The sequence below is a fragment of the Leptidea sinapis genome, chromosome 35 (assembly GCF_905404315.1).
Source record: "Leptidea sinapis chromosome 35, ilLepSina1.1, whole genome shotgun sequence".
Taxonomy (NCBI): Eukaryota; Metazoa; Arthropoda; class Insecta; order Lepidoptera; family Pieridae; genus Leptidea; species Leptidea sinapis.
This window is the reverse complement of record NC_066299.1, coordinates 3253625-3275087: the sequence shown is the minus strand read 5'-3', so window position 1 is coordinate 3275087 and position 21463 is coordinate 3253625. Positions and strand designations below refer to the sequence as shown.

Below are 21463 nucleotides of genomic sequence, written 5' to 3'. Positions count from 1 at the left end.
ATATTATAGCCTGTACATCATTTTGTTCTATTGTCAATAGTTTTTGCAGCGCACGCGATTTTACACCTTGTGTTACAAAATAGCAATTTTATTACGGATCCCTAATTTTGAAAAAAAAAACATAGCCAACATAACAAATCGGACCAGTAGTACCAGAGATTAGCGCGTTCAATCAAACAAACAAACACTGCAGCTTTATATATTAGTATAGATATATATATATATATATATATATATATATATGTGTATCTATTATATATTAGTATAGATAATATAATAATATTGACACACTTTTACACAAATTATATTGCCCCAAGGCATAGCCTGTACTATGGGTACAAGACAACGATATATTTAATACAATATACATATAAACATCCATGATTCGGAAACAAACATCTATATTCATCATATAAATGATTGCACCTACCGGGATTCGAACCCGGGATCTTTAGCTTAGTAGTCAGGGTCACTAACCATTCAACTATATGGGTCGTCAAATTGATCCTTTCCTGGATACCGATCTAATAATGCTTGTGATTATCTTAAAAATGCATGATGATCGGAAATGAACGAACATATAGAAATACAACTCTGTAGAATAACAGAAAGTAGTTCTGATTTAAATTCACAAAAAACCTTAAATCTTGAGAAAGCTTGAGTAAAAACCCACCTTTACTAACGAACAAATTCTGGAAATTAATCAAAAGCCTGTAAAACCAAATACTTTAAACCGTAGTTAAAAAAATATCAGCCAGAAGTAACAAAATTTAAAAAATAGTTATTAAAGACGATATAAAAATTACAGATTGCGAAATTGAAAAAAAAATACAAAGAAAGTGTTCTTAAAGTATTCCATTTTCATTATAGTTATCTTCGAAAAGGTTATGAATGAATCTCTTACTACTCCATATAAAATAGAGTACTCATGTATATGCCATATAAACGCATCCCACACATGTTTCAAGGATCGAGATATTATTATCTTAAGTTTCATCGTGAGAAAGGCTTTTAGTTTATTTTTATTCCGCTATCAGCTATCAGTTTGTGTTGCCACTTGCCAGTACTCGTCCAACAGCGGCATGGTAAACACGTGCCCTTTCGTAACGATAAATGTACGCGAATTTGCTTCGTAACTTTCTTTCGGGTAAGTTTTCCATGCGTATTTTTGAACACTTATGAGTTGAATAGAAACAAAGATGTGAATAATATATTGATGTAAGTTAAATCGGCATTCAAAAAGATGTTTACGTTACTTCATATTTTGCATAAAGGCTTTAGAATATAGTGTCACTTAATGTCTGTACAGCATCGAAGTAGTCTGAATAAATAAAACATCAGTGTTGTAAAAGAGGTAAGTATAATATTATGTAGAAATTTTAATTGAATGCCTCAGTATATAAAATCGTTTTGATCAATTGTAATTATTGTTAGTCACGTTTTTCCTAAGAATATTTGAGGCAATTATATATTGGTGCGCTTTAAAGAGACTTAGACCTTGACTAAATATCTATACATATAAACAAAATTGGAGTGTCTATTTGTAATATTGAAATAACCGTTTTTAAAAGGCATAACAGGCATTTATTTTCTCAAAATTGATTCCTTCAGAATTCTTTTTGATGTCGTTTCTACTAGATACTACTACCGCTTCGGAAACAACTGGCGCTCTGAGAGAGATGAAGCGGCGCAAGAAACTCTCCCAGCATTCTTTTTTTTTGCGCTCTTTTCAATAAAAATATATAATATTGTACAGTCATTTTTATCGCTATAAAACAATCATAATCTAGTCCCAGGCTATCCGATTACTTAGATATTCAGCTGTGGAGTAGTAGGACTTACGACAGAGCCATTTTTTAATAAAACATTTAAATTTATTTATAGATAATGCCTGAACAGTGGCTGGAACTTTATTATAAAAGTGTATACATTTTTCCTTAAAGCTATTATGTATCTTATGAAGCCTGCTAGAATAAGTTACAAGAAATACCTTATTTCTAGTGTTATAATAATGAAAATCACTATTAAGAGCAAAATTATTTCATGTATATGAATAAATATATACGGTTTATACGCCAAAATAACATTTTTACAATTTTTGTCTGTCTGTCTGTCTGTTTGTTCCGGCCAATCTCTGAAATTGCTGGACCGATTTTGACATGAATTTTATTGGCAGGTGGCTGATGTAATAAGGAGTAACTTGGGCTACGTTTATATCAGAAAAAATCTTTTATTATAGAAAAATAAAGTAATGTTGCAATGTCCAAGAAACGGTCTAACTCTAAAAATAATTTTTAAGGCAAAACAACGTTTGCCGGATCAGCTAGTTATTGAATAAAATTGGCAGTATGTAGTAACTTCGGTAACAGTTTAGGTAATATTTATTCTTGTTACGTTTTAACTTAAAAAAAAAAACAACTTTATAATAATTAATATAATATAGTAGTTCTAAACATCATAACTTTCTTATTTCTTTTGGCAAAATATGCATATACAGTTATCATACGATGGACATTCTGCATACAATCGGTACAAATATAGAAAACGTTTGTTTATAAATAACGCATTTATTTTATTTTTAAATAAAAATAACATTTTGTAACTTGTTTGAAGAGTTCCTTTCCAAATATTTTGGTTTTAGGCCGTGTTTATTTAATCGCCATTTTTTATTAACTTAAAAAGCGGCCAAATGCGAGTCGGACAAAATTTATTGTTTTTTTCTATTTTAATGTGAAAATCTTCATGCGGTTTACAGAATACATCTACTTACAAAGATTCGACAGTATAGTTATTAAAGTTTCGGAAAAAAGTGTCTGTGACATACGGATAGACAGACAGACAGACAGACTTGACGAATCTATAAGGGTTCCGTTTTTTGCCAATTGGCTACGAAACCCTAAGAAGGGTATAACTTCGAGTTATTCCAGCAGTTTTATAACACAATCACGATCTGATGATGGGATCTATGAGTTAATATTGGAACTCCTTTAATTTATAAATAAACATACAGGGTTTTTGTTTTTTTTTAACAACTAACACAGCATTTGTATACAGAAAGTTTTTGATGAACAACAGGGTGGCGATAAAATATATATAAAGTAGTCTAGCGGCTCTATAAACAACCTAATATTTTTTTTTTCAGAGTTTCCTTACCAGCATTAAGAGAGAACTATTTAAATCTGTTACCCGTGTATTTTTACGTTTGACAAAAATATAAGATTGACTAAGAAAATAGTTTTATGGATTACACAGAAAATACACGGAAATAGTTTACCACCTTTTCAAACCTAAAGAAGAAGCTCTTTTGTTAATATCAGTGAACGTTTGAAAGATTTTTTTGTAACAAAATTTCAAATTTTCCAGTTTAAGTAACCATTATAGCAACACTTTACCTTGTTCCAAATTATTGTTCCCCACAAATTATCGCGATTACCACTTAAATGTATAATTTTAAGTTTGTAAGTTTAACTTGTATGATTGATTAATGACTCAATGGGCGCAACGGTGACTGTTTATTGCATCTTATGTCAACTGTCAAATTATAATTTGTGTCAAAAAATGCAATTGTTTTTTCTACTACGTATTAACTGCCAGTTTCAACAGCCAAAGTGATAGTAAAAACTGACAAGTGCTAATAATCACGATCTGATAATGGGATCTATGAGTAAATAATGGGATCCCTTAATTTTATAAAAAATAAACATAACAGCACGGACTAGTAAAAAATGGAGGACTCCGCGCCGTAATATTAGCAAGTGAAGCACCTTTATGCTAGTGTGTGTACGGTTACGGGGTATACCAGTTACACAATTTCTTCTCCCTTAAATAATACTTTTATAGTATTGTTTTTACACTTTTTCACAACGCACGACGGCATTTTTAAAATATTGTATTGCGACGCAAACTGATCTGTCAAAAACGATGGCAAATCTCATAACGGCAGATCGGCTTGTATTAATGTAAGTGTATGCGTTGGGCTGTGTATTTATACGTTTACCGAGTTGTTTTGGTGCCTCACTGTTATGTAAGGTGACACGGAGTCATTAGTTTTTTACACGTCCGTGCATAACAGAGTTTTTGGTTTTTTGAGCAACTATCAAAGCATTTGAATACAGAAAGTTTTTGATGAACAACACTACAGGTTGGCTATAAAATAGTCAAGCGACTCTATCTATAATCAACCAAATTTAAGAACATTGTACCGGCGAATTAATCTTGTGACAAATCCGGAACCGCACTTGGGTTTATTCAAATTGTCATTCTAAAAATGAAGTTAAGTTCTTAAGATTCTCAGAAGATTCATATCAGTGTGTGTCCTCTTATTTTTAAGCACAAGAATTGTTGGCAAGGGCTCAAACGAAAACAATAGCAACACATTCAGTCAGGATGTTCTTGCACACAAAAAAAATTGGCAGTAATAGAGACTGCCGGTAGAAGTGAAAAGTAAGAACTTTTAGTATTAAAATCTGAAATTTCATAATGTGTAAAAATAATTAAATTATTAATTTCATTTTTTAATTATTTTCAATAATTTATTAATCAAACAAAAACATTATTACAACAAATCACAGTATATAAACAGCACTAATGTTGCACAATATATAATCTATACTATAAGCATCCAAAAAGTTTCTAACTATATAATATATTCATATATTATTTTAAATTATTTATTTATGATGTCATGTCGGTGATGCGAACCCATAATGCATAAAAAAAGGCATAAAAAAGCATTTATTTTCTCCAAATTGATTCATTTAGAATTCTCTTTGATGTCATTTCTAATAACTACTAGATACTACTACCGCTTCTGAGAGAGAGGAAGCGGCGCAAGAAACTCTCCCAGCATTCTTTTTTTGCGCTCTTTTAAATAAAAATATACAATATTGTACAGTCATTTCTATCGCTATAGAATAATTACAATCTAGTCCCAGGCTGTCCGATCATTTAGATATTCAGCAGTGGAGTAATAGGATTTCCGACAGAGCCATTTTTTATAAAACATTTAAATTTATTTATGGATAAGGCCTGAACAGTGGCTGGGACTTTATTATAGAAGTGTATACATTTACCCTTAAAGCTATTATGTATCTTATGAAGCCTACTAGAATTAGTTACAAGCAATACCTTATTTGTAGTGTTATAATAATGAAAATCACTATTAAGATAATACACTATATAGAGAAATACACTAGAAAGAGAAAAGATTTTCCCTTACCAAAAAGTGCGGCTAAAGAAGTATTCGCTTCAAAAAAAAGCAATTATTTTGGCATCAGTAAAGATCAACCTCTAACTCAAAAATCATCTAAGAGCTTATGCTCTCGTTAGTTTATACTATGCTTGAAATTTTTAGCAAACGCATACGAGAATATATCACCAAGACCGTTAAAGCTTGATTTCACTAAATGATATTCAGAATAGCTTCAGTTAATGACTGCTATTTGATGTAAGATAACAAGATAGATGGGATTGAAATGGTTTGATTAAGATGTCTCTCTCTGGTTAACTAACTATTAGTTAATTGTTTTGTCTTATATATTTGTGAAAACGGCTTATAAAAATATTTTTATATTATGTGACAAATATAATTCAAACACTATTTCAAATGTTATTCTACACGTAAATAGACAAATCTTTTAAAATAAAATATTAATTTCTTGTATTATACAAATGATTTAAGTTTTCTTTCGTGATAATTCCGCCATCATTTGTTTTTACACAATTCGACACGTGTGACCAGACTTTGGCGAGACAACACGTCCTGAGGATGCCTCGTGTAGAGGCGAAACACGTGTCGAATTGTTTAAAAACAAATATTGGGGGATTAACACTAAAGAAAACTTAAATCATTTGTATATATTTACGCAAAGTAACGCCTACTTAAAAAAAAAAAATTGTATTGTTAATTTACGTTGTACTTACGGGTCTCACTTGAAAACAATTATCAATATTTAATATTAACTTTATTATCAATATCAAGCTGAAAATTAAAATAATCATTTCTTTATAATACCAAATCCACCAAAACCACATCAATACTTTGTTGTTCTTTTGATTTAAACTAAACTTTTAGATTTTTCATATAATGTAATTTTAATATTGTTTCATTGATAAATGTATAATTAACTTTTGCGTGAGCTTTGGTTACTGAAGACTTAACTAGCAGATGGTGGTGTTGGCAGATGATGATTATAAGTGGCACGCTCTATACGCGCCAAAATAGGTCAATTAGACTTTTTTTTATGGAATAGGGCGACAAACGGGCGTACGGATCACCTGTTGTTAATTGATCACCGCCGCCCACAATCTCTTGCAACACCAGAGGAATCACAGGAGCGTTGCCGGCCTTTAAGGTGTACGCGCTTTTTTTGAAGGTACCCATGTCGTATCGTCCTGGAAACACCGCACAAGGAAGATCATTCCACAGCTTTGTGGTACGTGGAAGAAAGCTCCTTGAAAACCGCACTGTGGAAGACCGCCACACATATGGATGGTGGGGATGGTATCCTAACTTGTGGCGTGTCGTGCGAAGGTGGAATTCGGCGGCAGGAATCAGGTTAAACAGCTCTTCGGAACACTCCCCGTGATAAATGCGGTAGAAGACACACAATGAAGCGACATCTCTACGTAACGCCAAGTGATCCAGACGTTCACAGAGCACTGGGTCCCCGACAATTTGAGCTGCTCTACGTTGCAGGCGGTCAAATGGATCGAGCTGATACTAGGATGCGCCAGACCAGAGATGACAGCAATACTCCACGTGTGGCCGGACCTGTGCTTTGTAGAGCGCTAGAATGTGGGCCGGCTTGAAGTATTGCCGTGCTCTATTAATGACACCCAGTTTCTTTGAAGCCATATTGGCTTTGCCCTCCAGATGGCCACAGAACTGGCAATCGCTCGAGATTTCGAGACCCACTATTCCGATACTAAGCGAGGCTTTAAGGGAAGTGTTGTCGAAGAGCGAAGATACGACAAATAAGGTTTTTTTAGACTGACAGCACTAATAAAAAATTGTCTGATATAAATTGTAAAGCTGCTGCTATTTTAATATTACATACCTACTTATATTTTATTTTTATTTATATCTGCAGATAAAAGTAATTCCCGCGATTTCATTCACGTGGAATTCGTTTATATAGCGCTCTCTTGAGAAGTTTTCAAAATAAAATATAGTCTTATATTCAGAATACGTCAAATATTAACAAAATTTATAAAAATCCATTAGATTCCGCTGTGAATAGAGACAGACATCATAGCTTTGACATTCTTAATGTTGAAGCATGAATAAAATTTAAAGCTATTTTCAAAAACGCTATAACAAAGGTGTTATTGGTTTGAGTGGTAAAGGTTACTATAACATAAATGACTTTCTTAATGATACCACAGATTGGGAATGGAGTGACCGCCCTCAGGCTATTAAATAATAAGTTTAATTGTACAATATTACTTTGTAAACATTCGATGAAAAAAAAGCCCGCTGAGTTTGTTGCGCCCATTCTTCTCAGGTCTGAGGCATTCATTTTGGAATGGGTGGTAGTTTTTTGACTTTCAATAAGTGATGTCACATCCTATTTTGAATAAAAATATTTGAATTTGAAAATAAGGAACAAGATGAATAGGACGTTCAGCTGTTGATAATTGAAACGTCCTGCCCATTACAATGCAGTGCCGCTCAGGATTCTTGAAAAACCGCGCTCGTCATCTTCAGACGTTAGATGTTAAGTCTCATTTGCCCAGTAATTTCACTAGCTACGGCGCCCTTCAGACTGAAACATAGTAATGTTTACATATTACTGTTTCACGACAGAAATAGGCACCGTTGCGCAGTTGTATAATCTAGCTGGCGTCCTATGCAAAGGAGCTTCCCACTGGTGAAAATAACAAAATAACATCTTAATAATATGATAAACAATTTGTGTATTGTATATTTTAAGTAGAATCTCGTACACAAAACTTTTAAGAATGAAAATATTATAATGTTTATATTATTCCATTTATATCTGGAAGAAATTTAAGTTTAACTTTTCTTATAAGTGTGGTTGAGTTTGTGTTTGCCAAAAAAGTTTATGAGTATTTTTTAAGTCTCCAAAACCAATTATATAATATTTGGTTACGTTTAAGCATATTTTTTTATCACTTTTAGCAAAAATATCCAAACCTTCTTCATGCCTTGAATTTGTTAAACTGTTCCAGGATTTATATCTGCAAAGTACTCTACAGTAAAGAGTTTTATTTAGCTGATATGTAACTAGCAATATTGTTTTTCTAGAATTTCATTTCATTTTCATTGTTGCAGTATATATTTTTAAAGTTATACTTCTTTAGGCGCGTTATGAAACAATTATGAGAGTGAAATTTTAAGATGCGCGCGCATCACTGTAACACAAAATTGGTTGAAGTTAATTCCTAAAATTTTCTGACGTTTGCGTCATTCGTCATTTTTTTTTTTGGTTTCTTCGTCCGTTATTAGGACAGGCAAAGGTTTCAAGCCGCATTCATTATTAAATAATTAATTGTCAAAGCCATCTTTGCAAGATTTTTACAAAATTGTTCTTTCTAAAAACGTAGAATAGCACCAGGAATGAATGATTTTAGGGATTTTTGCTTCGTTAGTCCAAAGACGTTTAACTTCTTTTGTGCATACATAAGTACACAAACACTTTTTATTCTAATCAGATGATTATAGACAGATAGATATCTGTCTATACCATAGACTTAATATAGTAGCGTATAGACGACCTGACAGCCCGATTTTGAGTGAACAATTATTAGCTTAATGGTTTAATATTTTAATTACTAAGGCTAGGTTGCACCAATTAACTATAGCAATAGCAAACATGTTAAAGTACGGGTTAAGGTAAAAATGTGTTGCACCGTTTGATAATTTATAGATGACGTCATAACTTTAACTTTAAACCGTAACCGTCCAATATTCGCCGGCTTAAGCTATTGTTAATGTTTAAAAGCTAAATAGTGACCAGTGATGAGTAGTGACCAGTGACCAATGATATTTCAGTTTTTAACTTTAACGCTAACTATGTCAAGGAATGTATACCGCAGTCTATGTCAACGTTACTTTTAACGTTAAATTTGACTAAAATCTTAACTATAACAGCTAGCAACAACCTAGCCTAAACAGCTAATGCCAAGTGAAAGTTTTATGAAAATCATGGACGAGATGAGCGGGACGTTCAGCTGATTGTAATTGATACGCCCTGCCAATCACAATGCAGTGCCACTCAGGATTATTGAAAAACCCAGAAATTCTGAGAGGCACTACAACTGCGCTCGTGACCTTGAGACATAAGATGTCAAGTCTAATTTCCCCAGTAATTTCCCTTCAGACCGAAACACAGTAATGCTTACACATTACTGCTTCTCGGCAGAAATAGGCGCCATACCCATATGTGGTACCCATAATCTACCTGGCATCCGGTGCAAAGGAGCCTCACACTGGTAAAACATGTGATTCTCTTACCTGTTCTATCTTGCTGTATATCCGTTAGAGATTTTCTCCTCATTCACATGCTTTGTCTGTCTATACGCAAGTATATTTGTAGTCTATGGTTTATAAAAATATTTAAATCGCAGAATTTTCTTATATCTTTATATATATAATTCTTGTGTGCGTGTGTATGTCACTGAACTCCTCCTAGACGGCTAGACCGATTCTAATGAAACTTTCTGTGTGTATTCAGGTGGATTCGAGAATGGTTTAGATTCACAATTGAACTACCTCCTAAACGGCTGGAACGATTTTGATGATATTTTTGTGTGTTCCAGTGAATTTGAGATTGGTGTGTGTCTTCAGGTGGATTCGAAAATGGTTTAGATTCACAATTAAACTACCTCCTAAACGGCTGGACTGATTTTGATGACTTTTTTGTTTGTTTCAGTGAATTTGAGATTGGTTTAGATTCTCAATTCCGCCCATATAATATAATTCTCCTGCTCAAGTGTATGTTAGTGAACTCCTCTCAACGGCTGGACCGATTTTTCTAAAATTTAAAACGTGTGTACAGGACAACGTCTGTTGGGTCCATTAGTATACTTATAAGTTACTTGCAAAATAGTTACTAAACGAAGTGAGAAATAAGAGACGTGGGTACATATTATAGTCTGACTATACTATGATAGATCAATCAAATATTCCTCTCTTGGTTCTAAATTGGTAATGGTATGGTAAATTTGGTTCTGTCCGGTTTTGTATTAAAAATTCACAACAAATATTAACCGCATGCCAAACTATGTTACAAAGCTACGTTTCAATCAATATTCAGGTAATCTACATGCCATTTTACATTAGCCCTACTTCTCATATTATAGTTATCTAATATATCGTTTAATTGGCATGATACACCTGACCTAAATACAACTAAGAAATCCATTTTAACTCCGCTAATGTGCACTGAAGTGATTAGGTTATAAATATCTCTTGCTATTTTTAATGAAGAGTGAACGCTAAAGGCTGAATCCAAGACTTTATTCCCAGCAGTTGGTACGATTATGATAATACTAACTAATGACTTAGTAAATTTTAATGTACAATTAATTTCAGAAATGGAAACAAATCAAGAGAACTCAAGTCTTAAGTAACCTGATGAGGGATTTTGAATAAAACAAAGGCCATAGAAAGACGCATCCATTATGATTATAGCAAATGACTTAGTATATTATACAAGTACAAATCACTTATTAAATATTAATGTACAAATTTCAGAAACGGAATTAAATCTGCAAAGAGAACTCAATCTTATGTCACCTTTTGTTATGAGAGATTTTGAACAAAACAGAATTACTATATACAGACGCCTCGATTATGATAATAGTAACTAATGACTTAGTAAATTATAATGTACAATTAATTTCAGAAATGGAAACAAATCTGCAAAGAGAATTCAATCTTAAGTAACCTTTTGTTAAGAAAGATTTTGAAGAAGACATAGAATTCTGTAAAAAATCACAGAAGCGTCGAGTAAGATAATAATAACTGATGACTTAGTAAATTTTAATGTACATATTTCAGAAATGGAGTCAAATTTGCAAAGACAACTCAGTCTTGAGTAACCTGATGAGAGATTTTGAGTAAAACATACAGCTTCTATAGACAGACGCGTCGATTATGATAATACTAAATGACTTAGTATATTATACAAGTACAAATCACTTATTAAATATTTATGTACAAATTTCAGAAACGGAATTAAATCTTCAAAGAGAACTCAATCTTAAGTAACCTTTTGTGATGAGAGATTATAAATGAAACATTTAACTGGTATAGACAGATACGTCGATTATGATAATACTTTTTAATGTACAAATTTCAGAAATGGAGTCAAATCTGCAAAGAGAACTCAGTCTAAAGTAACCTTTTGTTATGAGAGATTTTGAACAAAACATAGAATTACTATAGACGGACGCGTCGATTAAGATAATAATAATAACAGATGACTTAGTAAATTTTAATGTTCAATTTTTAGAAATGGCGTTTACATTTCATTAACCTGCAAATAATAATAATATTAATAAAATCATTTATTTTAGAGCAAGTCCCTATTACAAAATACGATTACAAATAAAATTCAAATATGTAAAAAATAAAGCATAAGATATAAAATATATAATAAAAGTGTTTAATTAGAATAATAAGATTAAGTAAAATTACACACAAATTTTTGGTTCTCACTGTGGTATACAGAACACCAATGCCTAAAGAAATGATTATCCGGGCAATACCCGATGATTCGAAGGATACTATTCTGGACGCAGGCGACTCCAAAACGTGTCGATGTGGAGATCACAAAAAGACAGCAACAGTTGTCTCGGCAAACATGCCAGAGGCGCTACAGTAGGGAGGTTTTTTCTTTAATATACGAAAAGCGTTATTGTAATCTTTTCTGAGTGTGCTGTATAACTTTCTATTATATGATGACAAATCGTCTCGTGCATCTCATCAGGTTTGACGACTTCCAGCCTCTCGAAGCCGGATTCCGAAAAGGCGGATACCGTAGGCGTATACAGAAGACTGAGGAGAATAGCCAGCCCTTCAGTTTCTCCACAGTTTTGAAGCCATTTTAATTGAGCATAACAAATGAAATAACAAACAAATATGTATTTAGTATAGCTAAGTAACTCTACTCATAATTAAGTTGAACATTTTGCATAAACATTCACTATTAGTAAAAGAACATTCAGTTTTTAGGATAATTCATATCTATTCATGCCCTCGTGTCATTTAAATAGTTTTATACATTTTAATAAGATTTTTCAAGAGCTTTTTTCGTTTTATATCTAAAAACTTTATACTATCTCACAAAAGTGTCTATATGTATTACATTACCGTTTAAGGAGCTACTCCATTACGCAATATTTTAAGAGGCTTTTAAGCAATAATTGACTTGGGCAGACTGCCACACTTCATTAATATGACGTCATTATTATGAAATATTTCCTGTTTAAATGTTACCAGCACATCATCATTCAAGTATAAGGTTGCTTTCTGGTGTCTGTCTGTGTATCCGCTAACTCCTCCCAGAAATTCAACGTTGCGGACTTAGGTAATTAGGATCTCATTTCACAGCTTTGTGGTACGTGGAAGAAAGTTCCTTGAAAACCGAAAAAAATAATAAAGATATTAGAACTGACCATTCCATGAAGATTTTTCGTAGATTGGCTGTTCTTACCACCTAAACAATTTGTTATGTTTTAAAGTGATAACCCTCACTTCTGGGCTTAATACACAAATAAAATTTGAAAACAAAATTTTATAAATGATGCGGGACTCGAACCCACGACCTCTCGCATTCCATGTGAGTGCTCTGCCAACTGAGCTAACCGTTCGAGTGACGTATCGTCATAAATTTTTTTATGCTTTGTTCAACTCTCAGGTTGTGGCTTCATACATTCTACAGGATCTACTTTACAGTTGATAGCCTGCTCAACCCCAATATTTGCATATTAGAAAATTGACTTTCTTTTGAGGCGAAATTAAGAAAAAGTGCGAAAAATTATGGAATAGAACTGATCATTCCATGAAAATTTTTCGTAGATTGTCTGTTTATTTTGTTATCTTTCACCATTCTTTCCAAAAGTGTAGGCACCTTTATTTAGTATCCAAATCTTACTAATATAATAAATATATAATATATGAGTAAGTTTTTTGTGGGTTTGCTATTTTTTGTTTCTCCTCACTCAATCTATTATTATGACATTTTACGCACACGTCCTCAGGGGTACAGAAAAGGATATAGGCTACGTTTTATCCCGATAATATAAATAGTTCCCAAGGGAGTGCATTATGAGATCAGCAGGCAGTATCTCATAAAACACAATACTTACACAGCTGAAAATTAGACAATGTCTGCCACACAAATTAAAAATTGTTCCTTTTGCAATAGTATTTGAAAAATACATAGTGTTATATTTTGTTTATGGTGGAAAGCCATTCGTGTGTTACTTGATAATGTGATGTATGTTCATAGGTACATAAGTGAATTTGCTAGAAACTGTCGTTACTTTAACATTATTCATAATTTTAACACCAGACATAAGCTTATAATGCCTACTACTCTACTGGCTTAGTCGAGTTAGTAAGTCTTTTGTGGGGCGATGTATATGCTTTTACAACAGGATCCCAGAAAATGTACATATTACAAAAAAATTGTTACTTGTTGTTACATTGTGCACAAAAGAATTGTTAAAAAAGTTTGTGTGGTAAAAATTACTTTAACATAAATGACTTTCTTAATGATACCACAGATTGGGAATGGAGCAACCGCCCTCAGGCAATTAATAATCAAAAGTTTAATAATTGTACAATTTAACTTTACAAAAAAAGCCCGCTGAGTTTATTGCGCCCGATCTTTTCAGGTCTGAGGCATTCGTTTTGTAATGGGTGGTAGTTTTTTTTGACTTTCAATAAGTGATGTCACATCCTATTTGGAATAAAAATATTTGAATTTGAATCCAATCGGTAAACCCATTAATCCTTTACATACGCTGACCAGAGTTCGCTCATCCAAGTGCTTACCCAATGTAATAAAAATAAGAGTTTTATTAGTAACCGATAATAACGATTCTTGTTAAAACATTGATACTAAATTTTGTTTATCATACACGTATATCATTCAGAGCAATAAAACCAAGCGAGGCTGTAAAAGATAAATGTTTGTGTGTGAAACTTTTCAAATAAAAAACCGCTGTATTGTTTAAAATAGACCTGAAAAGTATTTATACTAGAAAAGTACTTTACTTTTGAAGGTATTTACTTCTTTTTTTATTGTTTTAGGATAAGACTAACCATTTTCAGAGATCCTTTTCAAGATTATTTTCCAGATTATCAGAGCCGCACACCGAAGTTACAGGAAATTTTATGTTATTCTGATCCATGAACAAATGAAGCTATTTTATGCTATAGGTACTAAGAAAACATGCGTGGTATTTAAAGATGATCTAACAACATCAAATATATTCATTTGTCGACGTCAAATTTATTAAAAGACGCAATTTTGAAAAGGATTTGAAATTGTATCAATCCTGACCGGACGTTACAATTCAACAATATTCACTTTAGCGAAATGGAAATGGCTTTCAACCGTCTAGTTAAACGATGGTTAGATCGACAGCTGTGTTCTGCAACAAATATATTATTTTAAACAAACTCAGTTCAATCCCGGTAATATCCGTTTTATTATCACCACCGCTATGTTTTTACTTACGTTTAAAGATATTTATTTCTCATTAAAAACATAATATTGTCACTTACATAATAACATAAAAATATGATGTAATAATTTATCCGCCGTTCTTTAGATGTTCAGTTCATACATATTACACATTATAGTACTTATTCTTCTTCACAAAATTTAAGATTACACACTTTTACAGGGCACTGTCACATAACAAACAAGTTCAGACATGTGTTTTATAAAAACTTTGAAACAATATAGTCTGATAGCTCACGTTTAAATGTTTTTAGTGACCTAATCTTTTTGAGAGATGAAGGTAGACTATTAAAAAATTACTTTGGGATTCCTTCCGCTGCGCTAAATTCTAAGAGTTCTTTTGTGTGTTTCGAAAAAAGTTACGATCATAAAGATATTTTTGGGAAAAAAGCAACTGAGTGGTTTTATAAAACCACGATGCAATTGAAACGTTTTTACACAAAAAACATATTAATATCAGCATAGAAAACAAAACAAATGTATATATTATGATTTAAATATTCATTAAATAAAAATATAATATAATAATCAAAACTTTGCCAGGTTTAGGGTTCGTACCTACTCTCCCTCTCAGAGCTTAAATCCGGCGCCTTAGCCACCTCCCGGCTAAACTGACTTAAAAGCAGCATGAAGCCACAACTTGAGAGTTGAACAAAGTAAACAGAATTTTATAACGAGGCGGTACTCGAACGGTTAGCTCAGTTGGTTAGAGCACCGGCTCGGAACGCCGGAGCTCGTGGGTTCGAATCCCGCATCGTTCATAATATTTTGTTTTTCAAATTTTATTTGTGTTAAAAACAGTAGTTGAAATTAATGATACAACAATTAAAAATTAATTTAACATAATTATCCATTCAAACAAAACAAATCTTATAACTATATTTACAATACTATGACTACATAAAATTAAAACTATCATTACGTGGAAGTGTACCAAGAATACTGGCAGCATTACCGCGTTGGATAGCTAGGCTGATCCGTTGACCGAAGTAGCTGCCAGCGCTTGGGTTTCCAGTAGCCTTATTGAGGCGCGAAGATAGTATTTTGAACATTCTCCGCGCATCTGGGCCCCACGGGCCCAGATGTCTCGACACCAAACGGCACAAAGATGTATGATTCACTGAGACCAACATATTTGCGACGCTTGCTGTCTTCGGCATTCGAAGCAGCAGCCCCAGCACCAACTGACGTAACTTGGACATGAGAAGGAGCCAGAGTGTCGACGCAAGTAGCGTCCCACGCCAGCGCCCTTCCCCGTGCCCAAGCCACCAGCGTCATTCCACCAGGACGCACATTATTGATACCTATCTCATTCTCTCGCCGAATGAATCCTATACCTTTTTCTATCGTCTCGCTTTTTCTGATTCTACAGAAATTTCACTTCAAAAATTTCGATCATTACTCAATATATTTTTTGCTTAAAATCTTCTCGCCATCTGGAAAATAAACCTCAGTTAAATAACAATTCAAAAGATACTTTCTAATGTTCTAGAATTATTAAAATGCCTCGTAGTAATGTCTCATAAAAAAATGTGGAAATTGTGAGTCAATTTTATATTACAAGTACATTGAAGTGTTAAGCAAACGTGCTATTAGCTGCAATAATATATTGAGAGTAATGTATTTCCTCGCATCGGTTGTCATTGTTCTATTGAATCACGTTTCGTAAAGTATTATAATGTATCGTTTAACTTAAGGTTTCTGTTTTTGTTATTACATCACAACGCGACACTCATACTACGCGAATTAAACTCGTATTTTGTCTGCTTTTCATGCTTATCTTTATAGTTTAACGGCCGTTTTCAATAACCTATCTATCTTTACTTAACTTACTAGACGTAGATCTATCCTTTTACGCTTACCTATTTTTCAATAACCTATTGACAGATAGCATTGGACACAACTGTATTGGACATAACTATGGATAGATAAGATATTGTAATTAAACGGTGACAGCATTGTATCCGTAAGTTAAACTAAGGGTAGATAGGTTATTGAAAACGGCCGTATAACAACGTCGCTTTCCGTGGTCTGTCAGTTTATCTACCAACGTTTTTAGTGAACAAACGTCCACCTGATTGACAACAGTGCCGCTCAGGTTTCTTGATTGAACTTAATAACTGAACTAAGAACTGAACATTATAGCTTTAAGGGTAAATGTATACACTTCTATAATAAAGTCCCAGCCACTGTTCAGGCCTTATCTATAAATAAATTTAAATGTTTTATAAAAAATGGCTCTGTCGTAAATCCTATTAATCCAATGCTGAATATCTAAATGATCGTACAGCCTGGGACTAGATTGTGATTATTTTATAGTGATAGAAATGATTGTACTATATTGTATATTTTTATTGAAAAGAGCGCATAAAAAAATAATGCTGGGAGAGTTTCTTGCGCCGCTTCTTCTCTCTCAGAGCGCCATTTGTTTCCGAAGCGGTAGTAGTATCTAGAAGTTATTAGAAATGACATCAAAAAGAATTATAAAGGAATCAATTTTGAGAAAATAAATGCCAACAAAAAAAAAACATTGAGCCAGAAGATAGAGTCCGAATAACCCAGTAATTTCATTGGCTATGGTTCCTTTCAAATCGAAACTCAATAATATTTTTTTTATGAAAATAAAGTATGAGACGAGCTGGACGTTCAGCTGATGGTAATTGATACGCCCCGCCCATTACAATGCAGCGCCGCTAAGGATTATTGAAAAACCCAAACATTCTGAGAGGCACTACAACTGTGCGCCTCACCTTGAGACATAAGACGTAAAGTCTCATTTGCCCAGTAATTTCACTAGCTTCGGAGCCCTTTAGACTGAAACACAGTAATGCTTCCACATTACTGCTTCACGACAGAAAAAGGCGCCGTTGTGGTACCCAAAATCTAGCTGGCGTCCGGTGCAAAGTATCCGCCCACTGGTATTATTGCACATTACTATTTCACGGCAGAAAAAGGCACCGCAGTTATATAACTTCTCCTGAACAACGCAACGGACTTTAATTTATATCGCCTATTCATCATTAATCCTAATCCAATCAAATATTTCTCGGAAATGCAGATTATAAAATACTAGTCCCTCACGTGTCTCCAACCCATTTATGTATGCCTGGTTAAGCATATTATGCAATGGTAGTTTAAACTTAAAAGAATGCTTCAAACTTAGATGAAAAAGGAAGGTACGTTCAATTAAACCTCATTTTCAATGTAACTCTATGGGAAATGTTTGAAGCTTTTATTCCCGACCATCTTGAAACCCAAGGTTTTTCTCATGAAGACCCTCCTAAAGATATATTATGGGGATCTGTACCTATTGCGAGGTTTGCTGAAAAATAAAATCTACAAATCCTTCTTTTTTCTTTATATAATATATAGATAGCATTCTAATTACTTTAGAAGATATTAATTAATTAAATACAGACATTTAACGCTGAATGCTTCTACCCTAGACAGCTATAAGTACGTATCTCTTTCGTCACTTCAAAACAAAATTTGTACATAATATGTACTGAAAACCCAAAAAATATCACATTTTCACATAATTACAACCGTACGAAGCTTAGTTTGCAAGTAGTTTATAATTTGTTAAGTAGGTACTAATGGCAAATATTATGAAAATTTGTAGAGCAGTTGTATTATCAATAAACTTATCAGATAGTGATCTTATAATTTTCACTTCTAAAGCGTGGTAAAATCATATAATACTCAGAATATGAATCATTTGTGATATCTTATTTCCCTTTCCAAATGAAATCAGTATATTACGAGCTTTACGGGGACAAAGATAAATTTAGAGACTTATTCTTTAAGTCATTTAGAGACTTTAAGGGGTGGCGTGATACTATATCAAACCAGATGTCCATGATTAAGAGTTTTTTAAAAGAATTTTCGACTTTTAAACTCTGATAGTAATGTACCAGCCGATGTGAATGCTTCATACATAGGCATATAGACAGAACTAGTTAACCGTAAACATATAAAAATATTCAAAAATAAATCACATACATAATTCTCCTAAATAAATCAATTTTCCAATATATCATTTTTGAACAACCTGTAAGAAATCTGGTAGCCGCGCGCTTGCGTAGACACTGACACCTACTTCGTGCCGTTTTATGCGACCATGTTAGGGTGATAAAATTTTGTTTCCAAAATATATAATTTTTTTGTTTGAAAATTTCAAAATTTCAATTATATACTGTTCGATCAATGTGCAAATGACGGTGGTGGATAGGAGTGACCGCTAAGGTTATATTTTCTAACTACCCTCATCTTGTCGAAGTGACAGCTGTCAACGCCCACCTAACACACACACGAGTCGAGAGTCCGCGTCTGACCATTGCTAAGAAGAGGTGCTGCCACCCGGCCCTCTGAAAACCCCTTTGTTCTATTGTTGCGTCTTACGTTACGGCATCAATTCATAAGTCTCCTTTTAATGTTCATGACGAACTTGTACTGAGCTACAAGTGCCGTGCATCGAGCTGGAAGGTCGGTTAAGTTGCTGGGTCCGAGGCAGAAATAGGCGAGGAAATGTAAGGTTAGGTCACTATTTTAACTTTGGCCCGATTTTGCACATTGAGGTAAGGATCTAAGAGGACTCATTAATTCCTCAATTATAAAATAATCAAATACAGTCCATTTAAATAAATATTTATATCGAATAACCAGCGCTAGTTGTAATACACAACATATTCTTTAAATTTTAATATTATTTTTATATGATTAAGGTTAGAACCTGTGTGTTCATTTACGGCCGTTCCCAATATTCAGTCTATGTCCGGTTATGGCCTAATGAGATAAAAATCATAACGTTCGTTGACTTTTCTATCCTAATAAACTTATCGACGGTAACTCAACTTATCCGTACACGCTGTCTGTCAATGGGATGACGTATGGCCAGCGAGAGAAGTTTGTATGGAATTTGCAATTCACGCTTCCCAATATAAGGCGATAAGAATGACTTATCGGATATATTGGGACAGCTTCAGATTAATAACAGCTAATTATTGACAGTAGAAGGTAGTAATTTATCTCTATCTGTAAATAGTATATTGGGAACGGCCGTTAATGTTGCCATTATAGCAACACGCTGTATAATTCTGTAAATTTAATAAATGTTGCCACATTTATTCAAAACAAAACTCCAACTTAGTTATTCACAAATGCACGTCATTATAATCGGTTCCGTCACACGCCTCACTTTTTATTTCGCGGTACACCCACGAAGACTTACCAGTTCGCATTCCGAGTGCACGGTCCGCTATTCGCACGGCTGCCATCGCAGTGCCATTGACGTGACTAAAATGATTACTTTCCGATAACAAGTCTTTAACATGGCGTCGTTACACCGTATAATATTCAATTTGTGGTCTGTTAAAGGCATTGTTATGTTGAATTGTGGATTTATTTTTCACTTTTTTACTCCGGTCATCGCTGTTCATAATGGTCGCATTTATGATGCGACATTCCGAATTTAATTTTACTTCGAGGATTGGAAATGATTATTTTGAATGACGGAAACGTTTATTTTCGGACAAGATTTTTCGAGATATAAAAATTTAAGGTGTTTATATAAAATTGTGAGTTTAAGTGGGAAGTAGTTAGTTTTTAAGTTTTCTAAAGGTTCATTCAGTCCATCTGTAACTTTTTTTTTTATGGAAAAGAAGGACAAACGAGCATACTGGTCACCTGGTGTTAAGTGATCACCGCCGCCCACATTCTCTTGCTGCACCAGAGGAATCACAGGAGCGTTGCCGGCCTTTAAGGAAGGTGTACGCGCTTTTTTTGAGGGTACCCATGTCGTATCGTCCCGGAAACACCGCACAAGGAAGCTCATTCTACAGCTTTGTAGTACGTGCAAGAAGGCTCCTTGAAAACTGCACTGTTGAGGACCGTCACACATCCAGATGGTGGGGATGATATCCTAATTTGTGGGGTGTCGTGCGAAGGTGGAATTTGAAGGCAGGAATCATGTGAAACAGCTCTTCGGAACACTGCTCGTGATAAATGCGGTAGAAAACATACTTTGAAGCGACTCAAGTGATCCAGTTGAAATAAAAATGATTGACATAGATAGGGCGCAATTAGTAGTTTCATCGTATTATGTCCTATGCCCCAAGGTATATTGTACTGGGGTAATATAGCCGTTATGAATACCATCTTTGTGCTGCAAAAGATTTCTTGTAGATAATAATTTAGATAAATAAATATATTAATAGTATATTAGTAGTTGAGTTAGTAAGTGTTTTGTTACAAGATGCAAAAGAATTGATAAAAGACGTTAATGTGGTAAAGGATTTTCATAATGATACCACAGATTACGAATGGAAAGAACAACGTCAAGCTATTTAATAAAAAAAAAGAACAAGCCCTCTGAGTTTCTTGCAACCGTTCGTCTCAGATCTAAGGCATACATTTTCATAGCATGAATGACTGGCAGTTAATAACGTTCAAAAATTTAACATAAATCCTTTTTTGAATAACACTTTGATATTAAAAACGAAACATCTACGGCCTTACAAATAAACTTGGTATAAAGTTATAACTGATGATAAACAATGAAAATGCAAATTGTTTACAATATCGTAGACAAAGCTGTCAATACAATGATAATTCTGAAGTTTTCCGAATGACAAGCTGCCTTGCAAATAGACGCGGGAAACGTTATACGTCCGAACGAACCATTCGTAAGCAAAATGTTTATTTGTAAACATTTTACATATTCTTGGTTTATGCTTAGTTAC

General features: G+C 33.6%; 1 protein-coding gene across 1 annotated transcript in view; it reads left to right on the top strand.

The window, feature by feature from the left end:
• The first annotated feature begins 1046 nt into the window (after positions 1-1046).
• Positions 1047-21463, top strand: part of LOC126975294 (monocarboxylate transporter 10-like) — a 291514-nt gene continuing 271097 nt past the window's right edge. Inside the window, exon 1 of the mRNA XM_050823101.1 lies at positions 1047-1147. The gene's annotated coding sequence lies outside the window, so the exon portion shown is untranslated. The remainder of the gene's footprint in view (positions 1148-21463) is intronic.